This window comes from Lissotriton vulgaris, chromosome 3_1 (assembly GCF_964263255.1).
Source record: "Lissotriton vulgaris chromosome 3_1, aLisVul1.2, whole genome shotgun sequence".
In the NCBI taxonomy this organism is placed as follows: domain Eukaryota; kingdom Metazoa; phylum Chordata; class Amphibia; order Caudata; family Salamandridae; genus Lissotriton; species Lissotriton vulgaris.
In genome coordinates, this window is record NC_141689.1 from 424,432,789 (window position 1) to 424,455,286 (window position 22,498).

A 22,498-nucleotide genomic window follows, 5' to 3' on the forward strand; every position below is an offset into this window, starting at 1 on the left:
TCATTCTCCTTGACCTCTCCGCAGCCTTCGACACAGTCTGTCACAGCATTCTGATACAACGCCTCAGAAACATCGGAATCCACGGAAAAGCACTGGAATGGATCACCTCGTTCCTCGCCAGAAGAACCCAGAGAGTCCGCCTCCCACCTTTCAAGTCAGAGGCCACGGAAGTCATTTGCGGCATGCCACAAGGATCCTCGTTCAGTCCCACCCTCTTCAACGTATACATGAGCCCTCTCGCGGCCATCGCTCGCCAACACAACCTCAACATCATCTCCTACGCTGATGACACCCAACTGATCCTCTCACTCACCAAAGACCCTAACACCGCCAAAACCAACCTACATGAAGGAATGAAAGAAGTTGCCGAGTGGATGAAGCACAGCCGTCTGAAACTGAATTCCGACAAAACTGAAGTCCTTATCTTAGGTACCTCCCCCTCCGCCTGGGACGACTCTTGGTGGCCAGAGGCCCTTGGAAAAGCACCCATCCCGACGGACCATGCACGGAACCTGGGCATCATCCTGAACTCCTCACTCTCGATGACCAGACAAGTCAACGCCGTTTCATCATCCTGCTTCAACATTCTTCGCATGCTCAAAAAAACATTTCGCTGGATCCCCACCGAAACTAGAAAAACGGTCACCCATGCACTGGTTACAAGCCGCCTGGACTACGGAAACACCCTATACGCCGGTACCACCGCAAAGCTTCAGAAAAAACTCCAACGCATCCAGAACGCATCAGCCAGACTCATACTAGACAACCCGCGTAAAGGCCACATTTCTGGTCACCTGAAAAACCTCCACTGGCTCCCCGTCAATAAGAGGATAACATTCCGCCTCTTAACCCACGCACACAAAGCACTCTACGAACTTGGACCCGAATGCCTCAACACACGACTTTCCTTCTACTCCCCCTCCCGCCAGCTACGCTCTTCCAACCAAGCCCTTGCTGCTGTACCTCGCATCAACAAAACCACCATGGGAGGAAGATCCTTCTCCTACCTGGCGGCTAAAACCTGGAACTCACTTCCCACTCACCTTCGCCTCACTCAGAACCACCTAGCCTTCAGAAAGCAACTTAAAACCTGGATATTCGACAGGTAATTCCCCACCCTTCAAGCGCCTTGAGACCCTCTGGGTATGTAGCGCGCTATATAAATTAATTGAATTGAATTGGATCTATGCATGCGTACGTTTTATGTACTGCAGAATAGTGGGAATATTCTTTCCCCAGGGTGCCGCTGCCGCCACAGGTCGTGTAAATCAAGATCTCGTAGCCTGTCAGTGCAAGCGGTTGAGAGGCTTCTAGCGTGGAAGGTGCGTGGAGAAGACCTATCTAAGATTACGTCAAACACGTCATTCAAGTCCCCGCCTATTATGTGTCTATCCGAAGTCGGCGCTATTTCTGTGAGGGCAGTGTGTAGGAATTTCTCCTGACCCTCATTGGGACTGTACAAAGAGCCTATTGTGAAAGTCACTCCTCCCAGGGCTACACTGTATACCAGGAGTCTGCCCCTTATCTCTGCTAGTTTGTGAAGGACTTCCTCTTTAAAATGTTTTGCTACTAGAAGTGCTACCCCAGCAGTTTTGGTGGACCCACAGGAGAAGTATTGTCCAGGGAATGCTCGTGTGCGAAGCCTGTGACAGTCTCGGGCCAGCAAGTGCGTCTCCTGAAGGAGGCAGATATCCGCTTGTGCATTGTCCAATGAGGAGAGGATCGCACGTCTCAACTGGATTGTTGAGTCCCCGCACATTGAATGTCAATACTTTAAAGGTGTTAGGCATCATGGCATGTGAGGTGATGGGATGAGGCTATTGGGCCCGGCAAGCAACCTTCAGCAATGAGTGAGAGGGGGTCCCCGGAGCCGCAAGACCTAAACAGTGCGAAGGTGTGACCAATGTGTGTATGCAAGACTGGAGCTCTGGACCCCCCACGACAACCAATCCCCAACCCCAAAAGACCAACCCCGCCCTCCCCCCCCCCCCTCCCTCCCTCACCCGCCATTCGACCCTTCCCTCGCCTCCCGCCTCCTCTCCCTCCCCAACCCCTCTCCCAAGTCCCACCCGGATCCCCCCCTAACCCCAACAAGGAACTCCCGGAGAAACTCAAACCCCAAACTCGGAATCATTGTCCCGGTCCTGTGCAGTCTCTCTCTGCAGGTCCGTGGTATCGTGTCAAAGTGGGGAAACGTGTAATTGAGGCAACCTCAGTGGCCCCCCGCCCTGTCCCCCTGGCCCCTTGCTAGGAGAAGGCATTCATTCAAACCCCCCACCAGTAGCACATCATGTCCCAGCGGAGGTGTCCTTGGCGACCTTTTGGACTGCTGCCGCGTGCTCTTAAGCTATGGTAGAGGAGTCCGGCTTGCGAATGTTTGTGAGTGCGCCGCCGCCTCACCCGCTGCCAGTCATCTCCCGTTCTGTTCTGAGTGCGCCGGTGAGGACTGCCTGGATGAACTCTCCTCTCCGTCTTCAGCCTCCAGGGTGATACCCAGCAGCGCCCAAGTGTCCATTAGGGATCGAAGTTGACGGAGGGCCCCTTCCCATTTGAAGATGAGTCTGAAGGGGTGGCCCCAGGAATAGGGGATTCCTTTGTCCCGCAAGAAGGTTGTAACCACCCTGAACGACTTCCTTTTCTGTAGTGTGATAGCCGACAGGTCCTGAAAGAGCGCCACCGCATAGCCCCGGAATTGAAGAGGTTGTTTCTGCCTCGCCATTTGAAGATTGCATTCTTTTAGTGGGTAGTCAGGCAAGAAGGCCAGGATGTCAGGCGGTGGAGCCGAAGCCCGGCATGCTAGGCCCACTCTGTGTGCTCGGCCTATCCGGACCTCTAAGTCCTCCTGCTCCCCCAGTATGCTCCGGAACAGCTCCTGCAGGAAGGCTGTCATGTCACCCCCCTCTGAGTAAGATGGCACCCCCCTCTGAGTTAGATTTCTACCCCCGGACCCGTATGTTATTGCGACGGGAGCAGTTCTCAAGGTCCTCGTGCACCTGCAAGTCTGTTTACTGGTCCTGCAGCCTAATGATCTCCTGTTGCAGGAGTTCGATCTCCCCGCTCCTATTGCTCACTGAGTCCTCCACTGCCGCCACATGTTCTCCCAGATCGTCGACTTCTCGCCTGAGCTCCCCCGCCATTTCCTGTTTAAGTGTCGAAGTCTTCCCTAAGAGCGCTGAAGAGGGTCTCCATGAAGGCCCTCGTGATGGGGATCTCCCCTTCTGGCTGTACTTTAGGGTGCTCCGGCGGCTGTCCCTGCTCCGGACTCGTCGCTCCTTTGGGGGTGCCCCTGGCTAGCATGTCGGGGATCGTCCATCCTCCCTTGCGGTTCGACATGGTGTGACTTATGGCCGCTCCTGCCCTGGAGGTCCACAAGTGCGCTGGTGCAGGAAGGACCGACGCGTGTGAGGGATGGCCAGTTGAGCCCCGCAGCAGACTCCCGTCCGGGGCAAGTCCAGGCCGGGAGGAGGCGCGCGTCTCGGCGCGAAATGTCAGTCGGTCTTATACTGTCCCACTCCCTGGACTTCACCTAGTGTGCCCTGTTGTCTTTGCGTGCAGCTCCTGTCACCAACTCGGGGTTCTGTCGCCTCCTGCTGCTTACTGTGCCCCGAGTCTGGTGGTGTTGGATGCTGGCGGGCCGGACCCTGCGGAGCACCAGTTCTCGCTCCCCCGGGCCTCTTTCCTGCAGTCTGGCTGCAGCTATCGCTCTTGCGGCTCCCGAAGTCGCTACTAGAGTACCCCGCCCTTGTAGATACTATTGGGCCCTCTGCATGCCCTGGGGTCCGCGCCCCAGTTGTGCTACGGGGTCGGGCAAGCCCCGCTAGGCCTCGTGCCGGGGGCTCGATTACCACCCCCCCCCCCCCCCCGAATCAGTGCAACCCTCGAGGGCAGAGCCCACAACTCCACCCCGGTGCTTCTTGGGGACCCAGTGCCACCTCGCCTCTCAGCCGCCCCCGGGTTCTCTTTTCAGACGACTCTGAACCACTCAGCCGTGTATCGCCAGATTCTGACTTCTTGTGGTGCTGCAGGCCTGATTCGAGAGGCCCCTGCCACTCCTCCCGCCCGGGGCACGATCGCCAGGCCCCCCGAATCTGCCCCACTCTTTGCTCCTCACCTCTCGCTACTCGGATTCCCCACCCTTGTAGGTACTATTGGGCCCTCTGCGTGCCCTTGGGTCCGCGCCCCAGTTGTGCTACGGGGTTCGGGGTCGGGCAGGCCCCGCTAGGCCTCGCCCCGGGGGCACGATCGCCAGGCCCCCCGAGTCTACCCCACTCTTTGCTCCTCACCTCTGCAATGGCCTCCTCTGGCAGACGGTTCGCTGTGCCGGGCGGTCGCGGTTCTGACTGCTGGAGGGTCCGCCCGTGTAGGCCCGAGCTGGGGACTAAGTTAGCAGCGTCCGGGGTCCGCTCACCAGCTCGCTTCTGTTGGGCCTGTGTCGGCGGGTCCCAGCTCTGCTCACCACTCGTTCTGTCCCGGCTCCGGTTGGGCAGCCGCCACCCGTGGGGGCAATTCTCGTCCGGGCTCCAGTTAGCCCGGGATCTGGGAGCAGTCCGCCAGTGGGCCACCAGAGAGCCCGGCCGTCCTTCTGGTGTCTCTCCGGTCCGTGCCGACCTTCGCTTCGGGAGCGGATCCCAGGTGCTCTGCCGACCCCGATCAGGTCGTCGCCCACCCGCGGCTTCAGGGATCGTCTCCTACAAGGCAGGTGAGGGGCTCAGCTAATTATAAGGGGGCACAAAGGGGGATCGGGACGAGGAGCCACTCGCCTACACGTCCGCTCCGGCCGCCATCTTGGCCACGCCCCCGAAAGGTTTTAAATGTGTGGCCACTGAAAAAGCAGTGCAGAAATGTGAATGAAAAGTAATCCGTGAGAAAAGGGATAAAATTGGATAAACTGAGTAGATATTAGAATTTAATATCTCTCAATTTTCCAAATCTAAAAACTAAGTGAAAAAACAGATTTAACAAAATATCTGTGAGCAATAATGGTTGACATGTTTCAGCATTTAAATGGAAAAGTACCAATGCTTTCTTCAAGACCCAATGATAGCTACTGCTTATATAATGTGCAATTTAAAAATATATCACCTGCAATGTTCAGGTTATGTACTCCACCACATACTATCACCACATCATGTTGAAGACACGGCATTCACAGGAGAAACATGAAAAATAAGATAAAAATTGACTGTCACATTCACAATACATTGATGTAGTCAATTTATCACATCATGTTGGAATTAGTTTCCACAACATCACTGCATGTCAAAGTTGTAGTACTACAGGATATATATAACCACTCGCCCATTAGTTGTGATGATGGCGCTTCACCCCACCTGGCAGCAGCTCAGGTTTAGAGGAGCACCGCTCTAGATTAAAAGTAGAGACGTTCAGAGGCTTTATTATTGTATTTAAAAACTAGTTGCAGATTTAAGAGTAGGACCCAACCACTCTATTGACCAATCTATAAAAACTATATACTCTATACGTCGTTTATCATATATGGTGTTCTCCAAATCAGGTGCTCTACTGTATAACACTGCTTGTAGGGATACTTTGCATTTTTGTTCACCAAAATGGAACAATAAAGTTTGGTCAAACCCGTTTCTAGTTAGCATTTCTACGACCCGCGTTTGTGAACACTATGGTTTCTAAGTCTTCACCCTCGCTTAAAAATGAATGAGTGGCAACTTCGGCCCGGCTTGTGGGCAGAATCATGCGTGCTTGGCCGGAAATCGGTTGCCGTTTGTTTTACCTGTTAGTGTTATCAAGCTGCTTTTTATAACGTTACTGCAATGTATTACACTTGGAACACACTTTTTCATTTTATCATTACCCGTATCAAGCGGGACGACCGAGTCAATGTCATTGTGGCGATGTTGTACCCGCCACTCGTAATCGTTAGTTTTCACTTCAATCCAAATCTACCCCGTTTATTACACATTAGCGAAACAAAGCGGGATATACAAATTAATGTTGTTGTGGCGTGGCAACAATGATACGAAACCGCCACAAGCCGTCCCTTCGCTTAACATTTCAACCACGCTCAGTGACACCACATGGAGGAATATCTCAATCCCGGCACCTACCTTTCTGTCGGTGTCTCCGGACTAGCGCCTGCGCTCTCTGGGGATCCACCGAATGGTCGGTCGGCTCCATTTTTGATCCAGAGTGGGCCGGTGCATGTGACACTCTGTCAAATGACCCTCGGGCATGATGGGAAATGTAGTTTTGGTAAAGCGTGCAACGTTATTTTCCTTCTTAGTTTAGAGATTAAATAAGATTTAATAAATCGACCTAGGAATGAAGGAGAGATGTAATTACATCCCAACAAGAGCGATGTTAATAACGAAATTTAGTTAATTCAGCACTGCAAAAATCAATGCATTTAGCCGACAGTCAAATGACCCTACACCATGCTGGGAAAAGTACTTGGTTGTTAGCAGAGACTATAAACATAACTTATCTCACCCAGGGAACCAATTACAATGTTTGAAAAGATACTTTGTTAATCTGGTAACACTTTTTATATTTTCATGTTTCATTGCCATGTGGATAAATATCAAATCATGTGTGCCAGCGTCTACACCATGCTTGGTTTGCAAAAAACATGCCTGTTAAATGTATACTCCGGCAGTCTAATTGATTGGAAAGCGCAATGGCAAGACATTAGAATTAAATCCCTATTATGTGGGCCTTATTTTACTACCGTTTGGGCATATTATTGTGGACGGTATTTATCCAGTGGCACGTCATTGGAAATAAATCCCTGTAGTATTGGCCTTAGTTCACTACCGTTTGGACATTTTATTATTGGTAGTATTCATCCAGTGGACCCAGCAGTATGTCATTACATGAAAGTTCACTTGAATATTGTTAGGGCGTCGTGGGGGTCATATTCCCATTTACGGTCTGATCTGAAATGTTACGGCCCCCATAGAACAACAATGTATATCACACTAAGTCTTCAGGAACAAAGAACTGGACGCTCAAAGGGACTTCCAGGGTATTGGTTCGTTAAGTCCCTCTTTGTCGCTGTTTAACTTGTAGACCCATTTTTGTTCTTTCTTGAACAGAAATTTGCAAACATCAGGGCAGAGTTCTGGTAACAGAGGCTGTTCAAGAACAGTCCAGAAAAAATCATTGGAACCACGTCCGACCTCAAGGAAATGTGATGTCAATCTGGTCACCTGTTTGCGGCAGCGTACCGTGCTTTTATGTTCCAATATTCTAGTTCTTATTTTCCTTGTTATGTCATTGCGCTTTCCAATCATTAGACTGCCGGACTAAACCATATTTAACAGGCAGACATGATTTTGACAGGCATTTTTTTGCAAAATCAAGCCTTGTGTAGACGCTGGCACACATGATTTGATATTTTTCCACATGGCAATGAAACGTGAAAATATAAAAAGTATTACCAGATTAACGAAGCATCGTTCGAGGCATGTGGGCTGCTGAATTCATATCTGTGCATAGATCGCCGCCTAGTGTTGGGTACGGATGATCGCACATTGTTGTCCTGGAAGAGTCTTCGAAGTATCACAAGATAGGTGGCTCCTCCCCTGGACTACAGTGCGCATGCGCATCGACTCCATCCTCAGATTGTTTTTTCCGCCATTGGGTTCGGATGTAGATTGGTTCCCTCTAGTTGGAATAGACTAAAATAACTTTTCTTAAGACCAAAAGGTCTTTAGTACACGTCGGTATTGTCTTGCGTTCGGTGCCTAACTCTTCCAGCTCAGTTCCGAGCCGGATTCCATCACCCGTGTGCTTTCGACGCGAAGGGCCCAGTCGACGCCTCAGACTCTATCGACTGTTCATCATGGACCGAAGTCCGTTCAAAAGATGTCCCGTCTGCAACTCGAAGTAACCCCACATCGACGTCCACCCGGTGTGCAACAAGTGTCTGTCGCCGGACCGCGATGAAGCCAGTTGCATGGCTTGTTCCCGCTTCAGGTCCAAGAAGACGCTTAAGCATAGACGCGCTGCGCGCCAGGAGGCCCAGCTCACTGCACCGGCGCCTGCGGACATTTTCAATGCCGGGGATGCCGGGGACATCGGTGACAACCTGTCGAATCCCGTGTCGGACTTCGACTATGACTACGATGCGTATGCAGAAATGTTTGAAGCCGAAGAAGTCGTCGACTAGGTAGGGGACGACGACGGGGCCTTTGGGGCCATGGAGGATAGCTCGGACGAGGAGCGTCCTCGCTCGGACACTGTAATCGTACCGATTCATAAGGCTCAGGTCGAGGGATCGCCACTAGGCCTTACCCAAGATCTTACGATGGGTTCTACGGCCCCGCCATCAGGCTCGGCCACGGACATTGCTATTGAGCCGCACCCTGGTAAATCTAAACCGAAAGTGAAACCTACGGTCTCGACACAAGATACAGCGCATGTGCCCGCCTCGAAACCGAAAGTGCACATCGCTTTAGTCTGATCCAAGGCCTCGGCGCCAAAGAAGCAAAAGGGTGTTGTCGAGCCGGAGGCTCAAGTCAAGGGCGTCGAGACGAAGTCTGCCGCGCCGAAGACTAAAGTCAAGGTGGTCGAGCCGATTAAGATGGCGCCGAAGGCGGTCGACACCAATAAAGGACTCAGTGACCCGAAGAAAGGACTCTGCGACCCGAAAGTTCTCGAGACTCCGCGTCAACAGGACAGGGCCAAGAGCGGCGCACCCCGAGAGTCCACTGCTAGTGGGGCCTCGAAGGATCCCGTCGACTCGGCGCGCCCGTCCGCTGCGTTCACCAAGAAGGTGACGGACTCCCTACAGCGCATCAGGGAGAAGGCATCGACGGTCGGACCAACAGATCCTCCACCTCCGAAGCCAGTCTAGAAACCTCACAAGGCGTCGACGCCCATTCACTTTACGTTGCCGCCGAAGGTGGCGCCGAAGGCTTTCACCCCTAAAGCGGTCGCCAGCGTCCCCGAGAAGGTGTCCTCGGTGCCTAAGCGTCGACGGGGGTGTCCACCCTGAGGCATCGACAATCTTCGGTGGACGAACAACATGAACATTTTATTGATGCCGAAACGGGCAGACTTTCCCTCCACAAGCGGAAAATTGCCCCGGAACAACCAATGGAGTCCTACAAGATTCCCCTAAAAAAAAAAAAGGACTCTGCTTCCACTCCTGTCCTGGTGGAACCAATTTCTCCACAGACTCAAGATGTCTCGCCCACTTACTCTGATGTGGATGCTGGGGAGGGCTATGATGGGGATGAGTACAGCTATCCTGTCTATACAGACCCTGATGATACCAATGAACCCTGGGCTGCTGGTGCTGACCCAGGTGACCCTCATTCTGGACAAGACACTCGACTCTATTCTGTGAAGACTTCTCCTACAGAGGACTCTGCAGCATTCAATGACCTCATTGAACGGGCAGTTAAAAATCACAACGTCCAGCTCCTTGCTGACCCTATTGACGTTGATTTCCTTTTTGATACCTTTTCAGTCTCAGAAAGGACTGTCAAAACTCTACCTATGTTAAAAGGTGTCTTAACCTCATGCGCGCTAGCGGAATTCCGCTCGTACGCTGAGATTTTTAAAAGCGCATGTTACGTGACGAGCTGGGCTCGTCATCCGCGTGCGAGGAGGCTACGCCGTGACGAGCCCAGCTCGTCATCAGCGTGGAAGGGGTTAAAACATGCTGGAGAGATCTTTAAAGAGCCTACCAGAGCAAAGGGTGATAGACCCTAGGATTGAAAAAAGTATAAGCCGGCGCCTACGGATCCTACCTATATTAAAGGACAGTTGCCCCCGGACTCTCTTGTCGTCTCGAATGCCCGGAAGAGGGCTAATTCTCAGACAACGGGTGATGCTCCTCCCCCAGACAAGGAATCTAAGGTCTTTGAGGCATCAGGAAAAAGGGTGGCAGCACAGGCTGCCAATATCTGGCGCATTTCCAATACACAAGCGCTTCCAGCAAGGTATGACTGGGTACGCTATGACACACTGGAGACCCTGTTGCAACACCTGCCAGATGAATACAAGGAGGCAGCTGAGATGCTTTTTCAAGAGGGGAAGCTGATCTCTAATGCTTCAATTAAGTGTGCACTGGACGCGGCTGACACCGCAGCCAGAGCGATCAACACTAGTGTTATACTGAGACGACATGCCTGGCTGAGAATCTCCGGATTTAAGCCGGAGATACAGACCACCATCCTTAATCAAACAGTGAATCCAGATCACCTGTTTGGCCCAGAGGTTGACACCACCTTAGAAAAGATTAAGAAGGACACGGAAACTGCTAAGTCCATGGGTGCCTTACAGTCCCAGCAGTTCAGGGGTGGGTCTTTTCGTCGCTCAAGCACTAGAGGCGTTTCCAGAGGCCAGCTCTCCCAGACAACGCAGTACTACAAGGGCAACACACAGTCCACATACACCAACAAAAGTCGAGGTGGATATCGTGGAAACAGCGCCAAGGGCAGGGGTCGTGGAAACAACAACTCCAGATCCTCTGCCACCAGCAAACAGTGACGCCTTGTCACTGTCCCCCTGACCACACAACACCGTTCGGGGGGAGACTTCAGCAGTTCCTGCCGGTCTGGAGAACCATCACCACAGACAGGTGGGTCAGACAACTTGTACAGTACGGTTATTGTCTGGAGTTAACATCCACTCCACCCAACATACCCCCAAGACACCGTCCTATGTCCGCCGAGCATTTGCACTTATTGCAGCAGGAGGTCCTAGTCATGCTGCAAAAAGGGGCAATAGAGCTCGTGCCTGTGCATGAAAGAGGCACAGGAGTTTACTCCCTGTACTTCTGGATACCAAAAAAGGACGGGTCCCTCAGACCCATACTGGACCTCAGACCCCTCAACCAGTACATCCTGTCTGAGCACTTCCATATGCTGACCCTGCAGCAGGTGCTCCCGTTGCTCAGTCTGGGGGATTTTCTCGCAACTTTAGACCTAAAGTATGCGTATTTTCACATTCCGCTGCACCCGTCACACAAAAAATACCTCTGGTTCACCATCCAAAACCAGCACTACCAGTTCAAGGTTTTGCCTTTCGGAGTCACCACGGCACCCAGGGTGTTTACAAAGTTCCTGGCGACAGTGGCGGCGCACCTAAGGAGACAGAACATTCACGTCTACCCTTATCTGGACGACTGGCTCATCCAAGCGAAGTCGGCCCAGCAGTGTGCCGCTCACGTGTCCCACACCATTCACCTCCTTCACGATCTGGGATTCTCACTGAATTACCCAAAGTCCCACCTTCAGCCCGCCCACATAGGGCAGTATCTGGGTGCGACAAACTCTCTGGCAGCCACAGCACAGCCAAATTCAGTGAGGGTCAGCAGCATTCAATCGCTGATTCGATTCAAACCCCAGCACTCGCTTCCAGCGCGAGTGTTCATGCAGTTGATAGGCATGATGGCCTCCTGCATCTCCATAGTCCTGCACGCGAGACTACATATGCGTCCGCTTCAGGAGTGCTTAACACGTCAGTGGACTCAGGCTCACGGACAGTTGAAAGACCTAGTGTTGGTGAGCGGTCGGGTATACAACTCTCTGCATTGGTGGAATCCACAAAACCTTTGCAAGGGCCGACCGTTCCAAGAACCTGTGCCACAGATCATCCTGACGGACGCTTCTCTCCAGGGATGGGGAGCTCATGTACTCCATTACACTGTGCAGGGACTATGGACGCAACAGCAGAGGAAGATGCACATCAATGTTCTGGAACTGATGGCAATCTTCATGGCATTGAAAGCATTCAAAGTACATCTGTGCAACAAGGTTGTGTTGATCCGGACGGACAACATGACTGCAATGTACTACATTCAAAAGCAGGGAGGAACACACTCTCCGCAGCTGTCTCATCTGGCTCAGAGCATGTGGAAGTGGGCCATTCAGAGGAACATCTTCCTCATAGCAGAGCACCTCCCGGGCAAGGATAATCAGATGGCGGACCTGCTCAGCAGGCACAGCCACCAAATGCACGAGTGGGAGATACATCCATCGGTTCTCCAACCGTACTTCCAAAGGTGGGGTCATCCAGAGATCGACCTCTTCGCCACAAGGGAGAAGGCAAAATGCCAAAGCTTCGCCGCCTGGTTCCCTCACCCACAGTCGCAGGGCAATGCGATATGGATGAACTGGTCAGGCAAATTTGAGTTAGCTTTTCCCCCAGCACCTCTGATACCGCTGGAGGCACGCAAGCTCAGGCAGCACTCGATGACTCTCATCCTGGTTGCTCCAACGTGGGCTCGCCAACCATGGTACACCACGTTTCTAGAACTGTCCTTGGTACCGCATCAGAGGCTACGTCTCACACCCAGCCTTCTGACGCAGAGCCATGGAGACATTCAGCATCCAGATCCGCAACAGCTCAACCTGGCGATCTGGCTCCTGAAGTCCTAGAGTTTGGCTACCTGCACCTACCTTCTGATTGTATGGACATCATTCGGGAGGCAAGGAAGCCCACCACCAGAGCATGCTATGCGTCAAAATGGAAACGGTTTGTCATTTATTGTGCAGACCATAACATTAACCCGCTAGATGCTTCTATTCAAAATATCATCTGTTACCTTTTCCATCTGTACAAATGTAATCTGGCCTATGCTTCCATTCGCATTCATCTATCTGCAATGGCCGCTTACCTCCAGAATAGACAGCACCTCTCCCTCTTCAGGGTGCCTGCCATTAAGGCTTTTCTGGAAGGACTCAAACAAGTCATTCCTCCGCGGACTCCACCAGCTCCTGAGTGGAACCTCAATGTGGTCCTCACCAGGCTGATGGGTCCTCCCTTTGAGCCACTGCATTCCTGCGAGATTCAGTTGACGTGGAAAGGGGCTTTCCTCATAGCAATTACATCGCTACGGAGGGTTAGTGAGTTACAAGCCCTCACTATCCAGGAGCCATTTATTCAAATTCATTCCAACAGGGTAGTGCTTCGCACAAACCCTAAATTTCTTCCCAAGGCTGTGTCTGAATTCCATATCAACCAGACTATTGAATTACCTGTTTTCTTTCAAAATCCCGAGTCATTGGCGGAGCGGATGCTCCACACCCTTGACGTCAAGAGGGCCCTGATGTATTACATCGATAGGACCAAGGATTTTAGGAAAACTAAACAACTTTGTCGCCTTTGCACCACACCACAAAGGTAACCCTATTTCCAAGGCTGGTATTGCTAGGTGGATCGTTAAATGTATCCAGATCCGCTATCTGAAAGGAAAACTTACTCTTACCATTCCACCAAGAGCCCACTCCACCAGGAAGTTGGGGGCCTCTATGGCATTCCTTGGAAACATTCCTTTGGAAGACATATGTAGAGCAGCCACATGGTCTACTACACACACATTTTACAAAGCATTACTGTGTTGATGTGCACTCCAAACAGCAGGCAGCTGTAGGGCAGGCTGTTCTCAAAACACTTTTCCAAACTGCTGCAGCTGGCACGGGCGGCCGCCGCTAATGGAGGGACTGCTATGTATTCTATGCACAGATATGAATTCAGCAGCCCACATGCCTCGAACCGAATATGCTACTTACCAGTATGCATCTGTTCTTGGCATGTAGGGCTGCTGACATTCATATCGCCCGCCCTCCTCCCCGGCGCCTGTAGCAGCTGCAGAATTCACATATACTTCTAGCATGGTCATCATTCACAGTTTCACTCCATCTTTGCCACAATGGCTAAAAACAATCTGAGGATGGAGTCGATGCCCATGCGCACTGTAGTCCAGGGGAGGAGCCACCTATCTTGTGATACTTCGAAGACTCTTCCAGGACAACAATGTGCAATCATCCGGACCCAACACTAGGCGGCGATCTATGCACAGATATGAATGTCAGCAGCCCTACATGCCAAGAACAGATGCATACTGGTAAGTAGCATATTCGTTACTTCTCTGGACCGGGCGCAGTCTATCATCAAAAAGACGTTTCCGTGTTTTTCTCGGGGACGGCCGAGGAAGGGGCCTGTCAACCACGCCAGACCAACCAGAAGGGCTCCGGACAGTACCAAAAGCAGACCAGATTTGGCAACTTTTACCCCACTCGTGGCAAAAGGGGTAAAGGAAGAGGTTACCTTGGAGGAACCACAACTTCTAGCCCAGGTGAGTTCTCCCTTCTTCCTCTCAAGAAATAGGAGGGCGGTTGGCAGGGTGTTTTCAGGCTTGGTTAACCGTTATTTGAGATGCTTTGGTCCTGCAGACAGTAAGGGGTTGTCACATAGAATTCAAAGGGACCCCGGTGCAGAAGTCCCCCCCCCCCCCCCCCCCCCCCCCTCCCCGGCCATTCATTTTTCGGTACAGGATGCCCACCTAGTAGGCGAAGGTCTGTTCTCTTCTCAGGAAGGGCGCTATCACCCTTACATCCCGACGGATTCTCGAGCAACTTCTTTTTGGTCGACGAGACCGACGGCAGCAAGAGACCGGTGATAAACCTAAGTGAGTTCAACCAATGGCTGGTTTACCGCCATTTCAAGACGGAGGGGGATCCACCTCCCCCGGATGTCCTCCGTCCTCTCGACTGGATGGTCCGTCTGACCCCAAAGACGCCTACTTTGTGGTTTCCCCCCATCTTTCCTCCCCACAGCAGATTCCTGCAATTCCTGTGGCACAACCGCACTTGCAAGTTCACCTCTCTCCCTTTTGGCCTCTCGTCGGCAGCATGGTGTTTCACCAAGGTGCTCAGGCCAGTGGTGGAGTTCCTGCGATCCAGGGGTGTCAGGATGATTGTCTTTACAGGCTACAAAAGTGATTTTTTTTTCTCGTAGAGAACCAAACCATTACATTCTTGGGATTCGTGATAGTCTTCACCTCATCCACACTCAGCCTTCCGGGCAGGAAGGTGACCAAGATCGGCACGAGTTGCGGCTGGTTCTCGCCAATCCGCTCATTTCCCTCCGGCAGCTTGCTCGGATGGTAGGCCTTCTATCCGCCTCCATCCAAGCCATCTTTCCGGGCCCCCTTCATTACAGAGCCCTGCAACGACTGAACGGGTTTTTCCTACTGAAAGGGTATTCGTATTCTCACAAAATGCCCTTGTTTGACGAGGCAAGGTCCGAGATTCAGTGGTGGTTGGACCACATGGAGGCCTGGAACTGAAGAGCGATTTTCGGTTCCGCTCCAGATATGGTCATAGAATCAGATGCCAGCAGGCCCTGCTGGGGCGCCAAGTGTGGGGACCTTTCTACCGGAGGGTTGTGGTCTCTCGAAGAACAGAAGTTACACTTAAATTGTTTGGAACTACTGGCGGGGTCCTTTGCAGTACGTTGCTGGACAAAAGATTCAGTGCAGTCGTGTGTGATCCTGAAAATGGACAACTTCTCAGTGGTACGTTATATGAATCACCTGGGGGGGCCAGATCAAAGGCCCTATCGGACCTGGCGGCTAGTTTTTGGCAGTATTGCCTCGATCATCAGGTCTCTGTCACGGCGGAGTATCTTCCGGGCCGGGGAACAATCAGAAAGCTGATTTCCATTAGCACCATTTCAGAGATTCCAGTCTCTGGTGTCTGGATCCGTCTGTTTTTGCGAGGTTGAATGCCCTTTGGGGTCCATTTTTGGTGGACCTTTTTGCGTCCAGACTGAATTAACAGGTTCCCCAGCTAATGTCCAAATCCCCGGGCGGCGGCAACGGATGCGTTCCTCTAGGATTGGAACTCCTAGCTGAGCTACTCATTCCCACAGTTTGCAATGATAAAGAGGGTGTCAGCCCAGGTCTGTCAGCAGATCTGATCATAGTCACTCCCCTCTGGAAGTTTCAAGTATGGTTTCCAGTTCTTCTGGAACTTTCTTCGGATTTTCCAATCCTACTCCCCCAGTTTCCGACCCTTCTCTCTGCTCCAGACGGGCCTCTGCACCCTCTAGTATCCACAAATTCTCTGAGACTCATGGCGTGGTGGATTTCAGGGATAGATGGGAAGCCCCTGGCCTTTTGCGAAAGGCTGAGGGCTTTCTCTCCAAGGCATGGGCAGACAGTACTGTCAATAGATACCAATCTGCATGGGGCAGATGGACCAGTTGGTGTGTGCAACAGGGTTTTGATCCCTTGGTGGCGGATATGGTCCATGTTGTGAACTTCTTAGCCCAGTTGGCCTCGGAGGGTTTGGCTTATTGGTCTATCAATACCGTTAGGTCGGCGATTTCTTCGGGCCATGTCCCGGTTGATGGATCTCCAGTGGGTGAACACCCTTTAGTTTGTCGGCTGTTGCGCAGCATTCTCCTGTCTTTACATCCAGAGCCTCGCTATTCCGCTCTCTGGGACAACAATCCAGTTCTTAACCTCTTCTTGTCATGGCAACCGAATAGATACCTTTCTAGGAAGTAATTATGAGCTAAATTTGCCATTCTGCTATGTCTCATTTCTTGTAGACAGCTGTCGGATGTCCGGGCATTGGGCATTTCATGCGTCTTAGAAGGATGAATGTCACTCCATGCGGAGTAAAAATCCTGCTCGAAGTGCCATTCTAGATCCATTTCCTAACAGCTATTTCCGGATTACCCGGAGCTCTGTGTGCTCAATTGTCTCAAGGCATATGAGGAGATGACTGTAGAGTATTGGCCTCCAGGAGAGAGGCAGCTTCATATTTGTTTGCGGAAGCTGTTTAAAGCAGTCTCTTCACTCACTATTGCTAGATGGGTTCGCTGGGTGATGCAGGCATCAGCCTTAGCTAGTTTGGCCCGCGCGAGGTGCTATAGCCTCAAAGGCTTTCAGCCTAGGGGCGCGTTTAGAAGATATTCTCAACGTAGGGATTGGTCTTCAGACTCCACGTTTAAACGGTTCTATTTTAAACAGATCTTGAACGTGGCTCATTTGGTTGTGGGCAAGCTTTGAACAATCATAATCCTCGCCTCCAGTCCTGAAATAGAATGAAAAATTTCCTAGCTAGCGTAACTGAAAGTTTCAATTCTAATAAGGACTCGGAGGCGAGGATTATCCCGCCCTTAACTCCTGGAGGGGATCCCTCCTCGTATGGCAGTAAGTAAGATGAGTGTTCGAGGCATATGAGCTGCAGATCGTACACTTTTGCAATAGATCGCCACCTGGTGTTGGGCTCGGATGATTGCAGGCTGTTGTCTTCTTGGAAGAAGTCTTTGTAGTCAGGAGATAGGTGACTCCTCCCTTTGACAATACTGTGCATGGTCATCGACTCCATCCTCCGATTGTTTTTTTCCGCCACTGGGTTCGGATGAAAGTTTTCCGCTCCGGCTAGAAAATACTTTTTCTGCAACTTCGAAGCGGGAAACTTTATACAAACATTTTCAACATCGAAAATACTTTTCGACATCACCAGCTACATTCCGGTGCGTCGACGCGGGCCGTTGGGCCTATCGGCGCCGTACGGCCTACGCTTCATGGACAGAACTCCATTCAGGGATGCCCGGTATGTCAAGCAAAATTCCCTCATAGCGACCGTCACGAGGTCTGCAACCTCTGTCTTTCGCCGGAACACGACGAGTCTACCTGCACAGCTTGTGCATCCTTCCGATCGAAAAAGACCATTCGGGATCGGAGGGCACATCGACACGAGATGAGATCAGCGCCAGCACCGGAGGCCATCTTTGAGGAGGAGATCACTGGAGAGGACGTCTCTAGGGACGAGGATCCACTCGAACACATCTGAGGACGAGGCTCGACTAGTCGCCGAGGAAGACTCTCCTGATCTCCAGATCATATCGGGGGGCAGAGGACTCGGACGACTATTCCATTTCGGCAGCCTGAGGGTACTCTTGCCCCTGCACAACATACACTACCCAAGCCAAAGGCAACAGTCGGCACTCTGCCCATGGGGCCCCGTCGAGACCGAAATTTACCATCAGACGCTCCGCCTTCAGGCTCAGCTCCGAGGAAAAAGACTACGTCTTCCGTTGCCTCGGCACCGACGAAACCACATGTGCCAATTCCACCTCCTCCATTGGCACCGAAACATCCTTCGACACCGAAGCCAAAACACCTTTCGGTGCCCAAAGATAAAGATCCTTTGCACCCAAACCAATACTCATCTGTGCCAAAGCCACGGACTCCAAAACCTTCCAGTTCCAAGAATAAAGACAGAAAGCCAGAGTCTGGCGCTGCAGGGCCAACAAGACCTGTCTCCTCTCCAAAATCTCCAACCTCGGTACCAAAGACTCCAAGGCCTTATACAGAGACACCTAAACCCTCTAACAAGCCTACCAAGCCGAAACCACCTTCAGCACCGAAAAATTTGCCAAAGGACTAAACTCCTCCTGCAGGCAAAAAACACAAAACGACCTCTATCGGCACCAAAGAAATCTACGCCCAAGAAGAATGTAGAGGAGTAAGAACTGTTTAGACCAGATCCTAAACAAAGAAAGGTCCATATCAATATAAAAACTGGACATGTGGAAGCAATTCCTTACAAGAAGAGACCAGCAGACACACCACTTCTACCTGTGGTTCCTGCCAAAAAGGATTGTGCTACTTCTCCAATGCACCCTTCCTCTCCTTCACCTTCTTCCTCGCCTATCCCTCCTTATATGGAACCTATAGCTTCTCCTGCATCATCACACCACACTGACGAGAAGTATGATCTAGGTTGGGGGGAATGACTTACCAGAGCCACATGTGTACCCTTTAGATGAAGATGTCAATCCAGAATATCCTAAAGATGACAATATATATAGTTTCCCACCACACAATGTGCCAGACATTCCTGATCCTCAGTACTACCCAACAAAACCTTCCCCTCCAGAAGATAGTATTGGGTTTAATACTCTATTAAATAGAGCTGCCCTTTACCACAGGTTTTTAATGCACTCTGATGCCAATGAGGAGGATTATTTACTGGATACATTTGAGCAGTCACAAAGGTCTACACAAATACTACCCATGATCAAAGGAGTCATTAAATATGCTCCAGAAATATTCAAAGACCCGGTACGATGTAGGGTATTAAATCCAAGAATAGAAAAGAAGTATAGACCAGCACCAGCTGATCCAGTCTATATTAAGGGACACCTGCAACTAGACTCTTTAGTTGTGTCTAATGCATGGAAAAAAGCCAATTCCCAGACTTCTGTTGACACGTCCCGCCTGACAAAGAATCTAAAGGTATTGATGCGTCAGGGAAGCGGATTGCTGCGCTGGCAACAAACATATGGCGCATAGCAAATACACAAGCCCTACTCACGCTAGGACAGGGCTCACTACGACCAATTAGAAAAACTAATAGAGCACCTCCCAGATCCAATACAAAGATCAGGCAGCAGAGCTTATACAAGAAGGCAAATTAATATCCAATGCCTCAATTAAATGTGTACTAGATGTGGCTGACACAGCATCCAGAGCAATCAATACTAGTGTTATACTCAGACGACATGCATAGTTACGCATTTCAGGTTTTAAACCAGAGGTACAGGATACCATCTTGACCCAGCCCTTTAATCAAAACCAACTGTTCGGGCAGGAAGTGGACAACACACTAGAAAAGATGAAAGAAGCCACGCACACAGCTAAGTCTATGGGTGCATTACAATCCACACAGACTAGAAGTTCTTTTTGCCGTTCCTTTTATAGAGGAGGCTCTAAGCAGACCGGCACAGATGCATCTTTTAAAACACACACCCAAACCTCCTCTAACAAATGCTACTTTAGAGGAGGATACAGAGGCAATAATAACAAGGGAAGAGGTAGAGGTAATAACAACAACCGCTCCTCTTCCACACCCAAACAGTGACTTCCCTCTGCTTTCCCTACAGCATTCCACACCTGTGGGGGGCAGATTATCACAGTTCCTACCTGTCTGGAATTCCATCACAACAGACAGGTGGGTAAGACGATTATCCAACATGGCTCCTGCCTAGAACTCACAGCAACCCCCCCAAACATACCACCCAGGCAGCGTCCAATGTCCACAGAACATATGACTCTGCTTCAACAGGAAGTTCTAGCACTTCTACAAAAGGATGCTATTCAAGTAGTTCCTTTAGAGGAACGGGGAACAAGACTTTACTCCCTGTACTTCCCAATTCCCAATAAGGACGGGACACAGACCATTTCTCGACCTCAGGCCCCTCAACCATTATATACAATCGGATCATTTTCACATGATCACTCTACAAGTACTCCCACTACTACAACAGGGAGACTTTCTTTCAACACTAGACCTAAAGGAAGCCTACTTTCATGTTCCTATACATCCTGCTCATAGGAAGTATCTAAGGTTTGTCATACAAGGACAGCACTATCAGTTCAAAGTCCTTCCATTCGGTGTCACAACAGCACCACGAGTGTTCACAAAGTGCTTAGCAGTAGTAGCAGCACATCTCAGAAGACAACAGATACTTGTCTTCCCTTACCTCGACGATTGGCTCATAAAAGCAAAATTGTTCAACCAGTGTGTCCAACACACAAAACAGACAATGCAGACATTGCACGACTTAAGGTTTTCAAAAAACTTCACCAAGTCCCACCTAGAGCCTTCGCCCGTTCATCAGTATTTAGGAGCTACCATAGACTCATCCACAGCTCTAGCGTATCCCAGTCCAGCCAGGATACAGAGCATTCAGACCTTAGATTCCATTTTTCAACACCAGCAGTCTCTCCAAGCCAGAGTGTTCATGAGACTCATAGGCATGATGGCGTCTTGCATCTTCATAGTTCCACACGCAAGACTGCAAATGCGCCCATTACAAGAATGTCTAGCACAGCAGTGGAATCCGGCTCAAGGTCCGCTCACAGACCTGGTGTTGGTAGACAGCTGTACATATCGCTCCCTGCAATGGTGGAACACCAAAAATTTGACAAAGGGACGGCCGTTCCTAGAACCTGTTCCACAGATAGTGCTCAAGACGGATGCATCCCTCACAGGATGGGGAGCCCATCTCTTACACTATACCACACAAGGCCAATTGAACAACCAACAAAAACAGTTCCATATCAACCATCTAGAGCTGCTAGCAATTTTACTAGCACTCAAAACGTTTCAGGTACAAGTACAAAATAAAGCTGTCTTAATCTGGACGGACAATATGACAGCCATGTATTAACATACAAAAACAGGGGGGGGGGACACACTCTCTGCAACTGTCCCAGCTTGCACAGAACATTTGGAGATGGGCCATTCCTCAAAACATACACCTCACAGTAGAACACCTTCCAGGAATTCACAATCGGATAGCATATCTGTTGAGTCGACAGTCACAACAGATCCACGAATGGGAGATACATCCACAAGTTCTTCAACCATTCTTCCAAATGTGGGGGCATCCAAAGATAGATATGTTTGCCACCCACAAAAATGCAAAATGCCCAACCTTCGCCGCCAGGTTTCCACACCCACAGTCGGAGGGGAATGCGATATGGATGAACTGGTCAGGCAGATTTGCGTACGCTTTTCCGCGTCTCCCACTCATTCCACTAGTAGTGCACAAGCTCAGACAACAGTCTCTCAAACTAATACTAGTAGCTCCCACATGGGCACGTCAGCCGTGGTTCACCACACTACTAGATCTCTCACTGGTTCCACAACAAAAATTGTGGCTGACGCCATCCCTGTTAACACAGAACCATGGAGAAATGAGACACCCAGAACCAAGCCAACTGAATTTGGCGATCTGGCTCCTGAAGTCTTAGAGTTTGGTTACTTAAACCTACCACCAGACTGTATGAACATAAAGAAGCTAGAAGACCCACTACTGCTGCTAAGTGGAAAAGATTTGCAATATATTGTAACAATAATCACATTGATCCACTGGATGCTGCCATCCAAAATATTATTTGCTACCTTCTACACCTACAAAGGTCCAATTTAGCTTATTCTTCCATACGCCTGCATCTGGCAGCAATTGCAGCCTATTTACATAAAAGACAGCATCTATCTCCAGAGTACCTGCAATCAAAGCATTTATGGAAGGATTAAAACGAATAATCCCACCTAGGTTACCACCTGCTCCAGTATGGAACCTAAACGTGGTCCTTACAAGACTTGTGGGACCTTTACACAAGTGTGAATTGCAATTCCTAACATGGAAAACTGCTTTCCTTGTTGCCATCACCTCTCTCAGAAGAGTTAGTGAAATACAAGCATTCACAATACAAGAACCATTTTTTCAGATACATCATAACAAGGTGGTTCTTGAGCCTAATCCTAAATTCCTGTCAAGTTATTACTCCTTTTCACCTTAACCAATCACTAGAGCTACCAGTGTTTTCCAAAACCTGGACTCTGTTGCAGAAAGGGCTTTACACACCTTAGATGTTAGAAGAGCTCTGTTATACTACACAGACGTGACTAAATCCTTCAGAAAGACTAAACTATTTGTATCTTTCTCTCCCCACACAAAGGCAACCCCATCTCTAAAGGGGGGATTGCCAGGTGGATTGTAAAGTGTATACAAATATGCTATCAAAAAGCTAAACGTACACTAACGGTTCCTCCTAGAGCGCACTCCACTCGCAAACCACGAGCCTCTATGGCTTTCTTAGGAAATATACCACTAGAGGACATATGCAAGGCAGCATCATGGTCTACAATACACACCTTCACTAAACACTATTGTGTTGATGTGGAAGCCAAGC

At 50.3% G+C, this 22,498-nt stretch overlaps 1 protein-coding gene across 4 annotated transcripts in view; it reads left to right on the top strand.

Moving 5' to 3' along the window:
* The window catches only part of DDX4 (DEAD-box helicase 4), a 1,777,277-nt gene that overhangs the window by 211,439 nt on the left and 1,543,340 nt on the right, over positions 1-22,498 (top strand). The gene's annotated exons all lie outside the window — the stretch shown is intronic.